General features: G+C 48.1%; 1 long non-coding RNA gene across 1 annotated transcript; it reads right to left on the reverse strand.

Annotated features, from left to right (window-relative positions):
* Positions 1-325: 325 nt before the first annotated feature.
* LOC111813488 lies at positions 326-7,714 on the reverse strand. The gene is made up of 3 exons (XR_002818731.1): positions 7,163-7,714; positions 5,665-5,668; positions 326-338 (listed from the first exon to the last, which is right to left on the reverse strand). It is a non-coding gene; the product is annotated as an uncharacterized LOC111813488 (long non-coding RNA).
* Positions 7,715-8,174: the final 460 nt, after the last annotated feature.

The following is an 8,174-nucleotide window of genomic DNA, read 5'->3' on the forward strand; positions in this document are numbered from 1 at the left end:
GTAGGGGCTGTTCTTGGAAGGAGAGAGCTGGGGCAGGGGCCATGTGCTAGGAAATGGTAAGGCTAATTTTCAGCAGGTCTGCTGATCCCATGTAACACAGCACCTGAGCACTAAACACCCGTGAGGAAACTCACCTCAGTCACAGGAAACCATCAAAGTGTACAGTGAGCTGCAGCAGGACCCAGAGGCTGCCAGCATGGAGAGATAGCATTTTCACCTCACAGACCAGCAAGCAGGATGACAGTAGATAGATGAGGCTGAAGGCAGGCTGGGAACAAGGGACAGCACAGTAAGCTAAGGCATAAGAATGCACTGGGTTGCAGTGTCCACATCTGCAGCTGGACCCACAGCCTCCCGCCACATGCACATCATGTGCACACTGTTCACACAGCCTCTTTATGAGTCCATGTCTCTCTCCCCATCTCTTCATGCTCCTCCTCATGCTGCTTCTGTGGAAAGGGGCTGTGTGTCTGACTCTAGCCAATGCAGTACAAATGGAAACCCTTGTGGAGCAGGCACTGAAAAATAGGTGTGCACTGCCCCATCAGGGGTCCCCTGGGGACTGTGGCTCATGGACTGCAATGTTGAAGAATTTTCAGGCCCATCATCAAATGACTGTGAAATCTAGCTAATAACATGTAGTTTGAAGTTTTGCAAGGAACAATGCAATACAGGGCACATATTTTATATGATTATTTATAATAGTCACCCAAAAACTCATGCAAAAAGATAGTGCAGGAAATCTGTCCACACACTAAAGACCAAAGACTTCAGCTGAGGGCTTGGATCCCATGATAGTATCCTGCATGAGTCCAGCTGGAGACATAGAGCCCATGACAATGTCTCACGCAGGCCTGCTTTATGAATCTGTGCCTGGAAGGCCCAAATGTTAGTGGTGGAAGCTAGAACGTCTGTGCCAGTGGGATGAAGGATCTGCGTGAGCAGGCTGAGGGATCTGAGCTGGATCCAGGAAAGGACACTCAAGGTAAGAATCAGAGCTCCCCCAACAAGTACCACAGCCATCCTCAGCAAGAGTGGGGACCTGAGCTCCTCTGAGAAGGGGGAAAGCTGAGTTCCTATCAGGAAAGCCAGTGAGACAAGCTTGTCCAGGAAACTGAGCTGTGCACCACCTTCCCCTCTAGAGCTAGGAAGCCATGCTCAGGGTGAGGACCAGAGCTCCCCCAAAGTGACCCATAGCCATTCTCTTTGACAACGAGGTCCTGAGCTCCTCCTTTGATGAGAACAGTCACGTTCATCAGGAAAGCCAGCATGACAAGCTCCCCCAGAACAGCCCAGGAGAACCAGCAGCTCCACAACAGCTTCTCAATCGCTTCTCCTGTTCTGCCTCTTACACTGCTGGCAGCAGCCTCAGGTGGGCCTCCCACAGCTAGCATCATGCTGGTTCGATCTGGGTACTGCAGCTTGACCACCAGTTGTCAGTCTACTACATACCAACCTCGAAGTCCCAGTAGCTCAGCACAACAAGGGTTTATTTCACTTACACACCCAACCAAGCATGTTTATCAATTCAGGCCTCAACGATCCTGATTTATATTGAATGAGATTCACTGTAGCATTACTTATAATAGTATAATTTTAACTACACCTTAAATGTCAAAAACTAGAAGATGGCCAAGTAAATTATGACCTAAGCTATAATACTATTATAAATATTTCACAACAAGTAGAAATGCTATATTGAAGATCTTCAGTAGCAATAGAGAGGTTTTTCTTAATAAAATATTAAGGGAGAGAGGCAGACTCTAAATGACTCACACAGGATGATCACATTTTTGTTTAAAGCAGGTTACATAAATGCAGAGTGAAAAAAGACACAAACCCACAGTGTTTATAGTAGTGATCACTGCAGTAAAGCAAACCATAGTAATGATCAAAAGGCCACCAGGGACTTCACAAGGCAGAGCGTGGTGTGGGCTGGAAAGATGCTATTGCAGCTAACATGGAAAAGATAAGTAAGGTCTATTTCCAAAACCACAAGAGCAGCAAGTGGGAATAAGTGCTGACTCTCTGTGGGAAGGATTTTATTGAGCAAGCATCCTCATGACTGAAATCATGGCACGGGGCACAGTGCCAATCCATTCCCTTATTTTCATCTCTCTTCACCAATAGTAACCTCAATCTCAGGTTACATTTTTGTGGGTCACAGTTGAGGGAGACCAGGAGCGAGGTGGGAGACTGACACGCAGGTGTTGTTGAAGTGCATTCTCAGCCTTGCTTAACTTTCAGTCAGTCTTGAGGTGTCAATTATCAGCACACAGTAAAACTTGAGCCATCTGGCTCCAGAGACTGAAAATGCTCCACAAACCCTCCCCATCCGAGAACACGCTGTGCCCAAGGAACGTCTCGGCTGACAGAAAAACAGGACAGCTTCAGAATGATCAGGAACAGATGGGGAGTGGAGGTGAGGTGGATGATTTTGGTGTGAGAAGTGCCTGTGAGGCTGATCAGAGCACTTTTCTGAATCTCAGCCACAAACAAAGAGCTCCAGTCATCTCAGTGGGTCCTTTTCTGGGGAAGTCCCCACGGCAAACAGCTCCTCTCATCTTCGAGGGTTTTTCCACAGGTGACCGCAGTGAAAGTCCATGATGCCCCAGCACCAGTGGAGCTGGAGTGACTCTCATGTAGATATTTTGGAGCCTGTAGATGCCACTGTGTGACACCCAAGTCCCTGACTAGCACCAGTTCAGAAGTTACTGGTGTTCTCTTCCATAAGGTAAGCAGCAATGGATGCATTCACTGAGCAGAGCTACTCTGACCACTTTTAAGACAAGGATAATGATGCTTAGTGTTATAGTGCCTTGAAGATATTTGAGAATATCCTAAGCACAGAGAATTGAGAGTCAAGGAGTGTAGGGAAAAACTGAACTCATTTATTAGGTGTGGTTCATAGCAATTAATAATTCGGACAATTAGTAATCGGTTATTTGTCATTTATTTGGTAATTTTTTCTTTAGCACTGATTGTAGGCATTGTTCTGGCCTGGGGAAAACAACTATCACTATACACTTCAGACCAGGATGTGTGCAGGCCTCAGGTGGCTGTGTTTATACTGAGCACATGTAGACTTGTCTTCTCTTGTCATTGTCCCAGGGACAGAACAACTCTTTCCACAGCATTAACACTACATTAGCTGTTGTGTTTTTGTGTTTGTTTGTTTGTTTGTTTGTTTTGGCAGAACCAGGGATTGAACTCAGGCCCTTGTGCTTGCCAGACATATAGTAGCTGTTAAAAGTAACATAGACATGACTTGAATTCTATGGAGGATGTTGCAAATGCTTTGCCACTTTATATAAGGAATATGAACATCTGTACAGTTTGGAGTTGGTGGGGCTGGAGACCCTGGAACCTGTCCCCAGCAGACAGCAAGGAACAAGTGCATATGTGAAACCACCAGGCTAGACAAGGCTCAGTGGACTTCTCAGCAAAATGAACAAAATAGAAATGGTAGAAGGACAGTTTCTGTCCCAAGGAGGCTAAGTCCCAACAGACAGAGCACCAGGAAGGCCTCTGCCCCTCCTCTCGGTTATTGCATACACCTTATTTCCCAAGTCAGATTGAGGGGATAATAGGGCGGGGGAAGAAATGCCACCTTCGTGACCCACATAAAATGATCCATACCTGTTCTTGAATAGTGGTGGTGAAAGGTTGTCACAGGGCTTCCTTTCTGGAGTTATTTTCAGTCTTGACACGACGGTCTGGTGGGACTGACCACACTGCGACCCTGCAGAGCAAGGAGTCATAGACAACCTGCCACGGGAGTTCAATGGAGGATACCTGCCCCCTACAACCTGTCAAGCACACATGCAGTGGCACTTAATAGTCATTGAAACATTAAAAAAAGAAAAAAAGAAAAAAAGGGGGGGCTAGTGAGATGGCTCAGTGGTCTAAAGCACCTACTTAGAACAAGCTTAGCAAAGCACAGGGACCACGGTTCAATCCCCCAGCACCACATGCCAGCCAGCCCCCCCCCTGGTGGGCTGAGCTGGCCACACACACACACACACACACACACACACACACACACAAATAAATAAATAAAATTAAAAAAAAAAAAAAAAAGACTAGTCATTGAGTAGAGCCCTAGTACCCAAATGTCGCAAGGGACAGAACCACAGGGCACAGACTGACTCCTGGTTGGTTTCTTGCTTTCTCCTCTTTGGTGTCACCATGGAGGGACACTACGTTTCTCTGATGGATGGCAGTATGGCCTGTCATAGCCAATGGACAGGCCCTGCCAGTCTCACCTGGTAGACAGTGCTATCTTCCTCATACTTGGCTGTCCACATGGTGAGCCAAGGTTGTATCTTGAAGTCCTGGCTTGGGAGGTGTCTGGGCAGGGTCTCCTCACCCTCAACACATTTGAGCTACTCCTGCAGTTCTTCTGCCTTAGCAGGGGCTGCCTCTGGGGCATCCAGTGGCCTAGGGCAAGTTCCCTCAGTGTAATCCCACTCAACTCAACCTTCCATTCCCTAATGTGGCCTCATAGGGGGCATGGTTAGAACCCCATTGCGAAGGCCACCTCCACTGGTGTGTAGATGAAAGGGAGAACTCAGAAGATGCAGGGAATCTTGGACCCAGAACTTGACCCCTAAAATCAGAGAAGCAAAGAACAACACTGATCTAAATCATGACTAAATCATAATAGTTTATAATGTATGTCAAAGTTTATTTTTAACCAAGACCCTCTGTCTTGCTTAATTATAATAACTTTTTACTTGTAGATAATTATAGATCTACATAGTTGCTTTCACCCTGTTTCTCCCATGGCAACATCTTGACAGATACACTTCCCTGTGAGGGTACTGACACTGACTCAATGCCCCTGCTGTGCTCAGGTTTCCCATGTAAAAAGTGTCCATTTCTGTGTGTGTGTGTGTGTGTGTGTGTGTGTGTGTGTGTGTTTCATTCTACACACTTCCCTTGTGAGTGTACACTAGTACATCTACCACAACAGCTAAGGCTCCAATATTTCTATTACTCTGGGACCTGCTGGCCTCTTTTAAGTACTTGCCCACTTCAGTTTAAAAATAAAAATGATACTGATTGGTGGGAACCTAAGAGGTGCAGCCACTCTGAAAATCAGTTTAGTCATTAAGAAAAGTGAACATGCATGCACACGTACAACTCAGCGATGGTGGTCTTGAACATTCTTCCTGGAGGAGAACCGAAAGCCATCATGCACACAGAGCCTTGCATGTCTTCACAGCTGCTTTTATATAATGGCCAAAAGCTGAGAACAACCTAGACGTCCTTCAGTGGGTGGGGGGTTGGCGGGCCACGGCACACCCTTGTGTGGAATGCTACTTGGCACCAAAAGGAGTGAACTTGTGTACAGAAAAACTCAGGGGACATTTTCTGAGTGAGTAAGCCATCCCCAAAAGGTTACATACTGTCTGCTTCCATTTATAGATCATTCCTGAAATGACAGAATTTTGAAATGGGTGGAAGCTGCTTTGAACTGCTCCTCCCTCCTTTACCCCTGAGAAAAGCTGTCCATTTACTGTTGTGCCAACCAGCATGGGGGTCTGTGGTACACATGGTGGCCCCCTGCCCTCCCAGACCTCTCCTCTCTGATCCATGCATGTCTCCCCTCTGCTGGAAAGAGGGCAGGATGTGGGAGGGAGTGACACAAGGACCTAAGACTGGCCTCATTCTCTGGGCAGGCGTGCACAAGCTTTCCCTAGCCAACATCATCAGAAGTTGCAGGTGTTGAGGAGGAGAGGGAGTCCACGGGTCTCAAACACACGCTGGCAGAAGAGAGGTGCGCAGCATTAAAATGCATGTGTGAGGGCCTCCCTCAGGATGCCCACCATGACTGAAGCCTCAGGAGCCACCAGTCAGTTTGCTTGGACTAGGCAGCATTAACCGTAAGGAAGCTCCTGAGAGCATAGGGTCATGGTCCCAGCTGTGGCTGTCCCGGCATCACCCTGGAGGGGGCTGGCGTTTCCCACTGACTCTGCCCTTCTACTGCTGTGCTTCCTACTGCACGGGTAAGCAGCTCGGATGGGCAAATTCCTCCATCTCCTCTGGGCCAGCACACTGCCCGCTTCTAGAGGAGGCAACCTAGCTGACCAACCCTTTCACTGAGCTACACACCCTGCCCTTTTCTAACTTTTTATGTGGTAGCAGAATTTCACTAAGACACTGAACTGCTCAAACTGAGCTTAAACTTGCAGTTCTCTTGCCTCAGGCTCTGAGAGTCTTGGGATAACAGGCTCCTGCCAAGGCACCTGGCTGAAGTGACTCTTAAATTCTAAGAGTTCTTCCTGACATTCTCAGGAGCCTACCGAGTCCATGCTCTTCAGGACAAACTGGTGAGCAGACAGCAGGGAGTACGGGAGCCATGTGAGTACGGGAGCCATGTAAGTACGGAAGCCGTGTTACCCGAGGCTGGCTGCCAGATGCAGAAAGACAAGAACCCAGGCTCTCCCTGTGTTGAAACTAACAATAAAAACAGGATAATTAATCCCATTGACTTGCGCAATTAAGAGGTGCTAGTAATTATAATTTAAAATATAAATAAGGTTGATTTTAATGTAATTAGTTTTTTTGGTAATCTTATGTTCTGGTTTTCCACTACTACCATAACACACATCTGTCTTCAAAAATAACAACTATGAAACCAAACAATAAAAATAAACGCAGCGGTTTAAAGTCACCCTTGTTTCTTATGCCTGCTTTTGTGACTGCCGAGGCCCAGCAGGACAGCAGATGACAGAGCTGCCTCCCATTCTGTGTGGCCCCTTCCTCCTGCTGCCTCTGGGTCTCCCTGGAGACATGGTCCCTCAGCCAACAGGGCAGCCTGGTTATAGGCTTCTTAGCTGCTGCCTGTGAGGGGAGAAAGGAGGTGCAGGCATGGTGAGGGGCTCTGTCCAGAGTGGGCACCCCGTCCTTCCTCCATGTCCTGCTGGCCCAGGTCTTCTCTGCAGCTGAGTTAAAGCTGTAGAGAAGTGGAGCTGTTGGAGAGTGATGGGCACTCAGGAAAAGTATAGGCCCCGTAACCCTGTCACACCCCATTTCCCTGCCCACCTGAGGCACTTTGTGTATTAGAAGCAGCCTCTGACCATGAGCGATGACACTCAACACAGAGCAGCTAGTTTATTCATGGATTTGGTTATACTTTCTGTTTGACAGCATGAACAGGGCTGCTTCCGGGTGCAGTGCCCCGCTCAGAACAAGCCATAAACTACAAGTTCCTACCACCCAGCCTGGCAACTTGGCTTATGCATTTTCTCCTGAAGCCCCACAGACCCCTGAGCCTGGCATCTTGGTTAGAACAGCCACACCATCCTGAGGACGTTGTAGACTGAGTGCCAGCTGCACTGGGCACAGCATAGAAGGCACCATCACACCAACTCTGAGCCAGGAGATGCCCTCTCTTTCCAACTCCATCATGGGGCAAGAGACTTAGACAGAAAGCCATTCCTTTGGAGTTCTGTCTCCTCTGCAGGCGCTGCACAGGCCAACAAGAGGAGGCATGGGGACTGGACATCCAGCCTGCAGGTAGAGGCCTAAGGCCCAGTCTGTGAACTTGCTCATGAGTGCAAAAATTAGTCATACTGTCTGACAAGCACAAAATAGTTATTCCCATCCCCTGATGGATGATGCCAGCAAATCTAGCTTTAATGTGAGTGGACGAAGCCTCCCAGAGCCTTGTCCCTGGCTCACAATCTTGACTTTGGAAAAGAGCAAGAGAAGTAGATAGGGGGAAAGAAGAGGTGTGAAAAGAAAAAGAGAAAAGTCACAGTGCCCAACCAGCTGCCTGCGTCCCTGGTGACCCTGAGCAAACTTTGCTCCAGAGTGAGGCAGCCTCCTCTCCCTGTAGAGCCTCAGCGACCAGAGCGACCAGAGCACCCTTTCACAGGCCCTGGCCCAGCACCTGGAGTCAGCCAATTCCTGCTCACCAGAGTAGAGGACAGATGGCTTTGAGGACCTCAGTTCTCCCTGGAGCACTGAAGATGTCACTGAATTGTGAGGGAGACCAGGCTCTGGCAAGTGAGTCCTTTCCTTGGGAATGAGGGCTGTTGTTCTACCAAGTGCCTGGAGTACCTTATCCTCCCACTTAATCTAATTTTTGGTAGCCATGTTTTCCAATAGAATGCTCCTAGTAAGATGTGTTAAGGACAAGTCTGCAAGGAAAGCTTACTGTGCCC

This window comes from Octodon degus, unplaced genomic scaffold, assembly GCF_000260255.1.
Source record: "Octodon degus isolate 3935 unplaced genomic scaffold, OctDeg1.0 scaffold00192, whole genome shotgun sequence".
Taxonomy (NCBI): Eukaryota; Metazoa; Chordata; class Mammalia; order Rodentia; family Octodontidae; genus Octodon; species Octodon degus.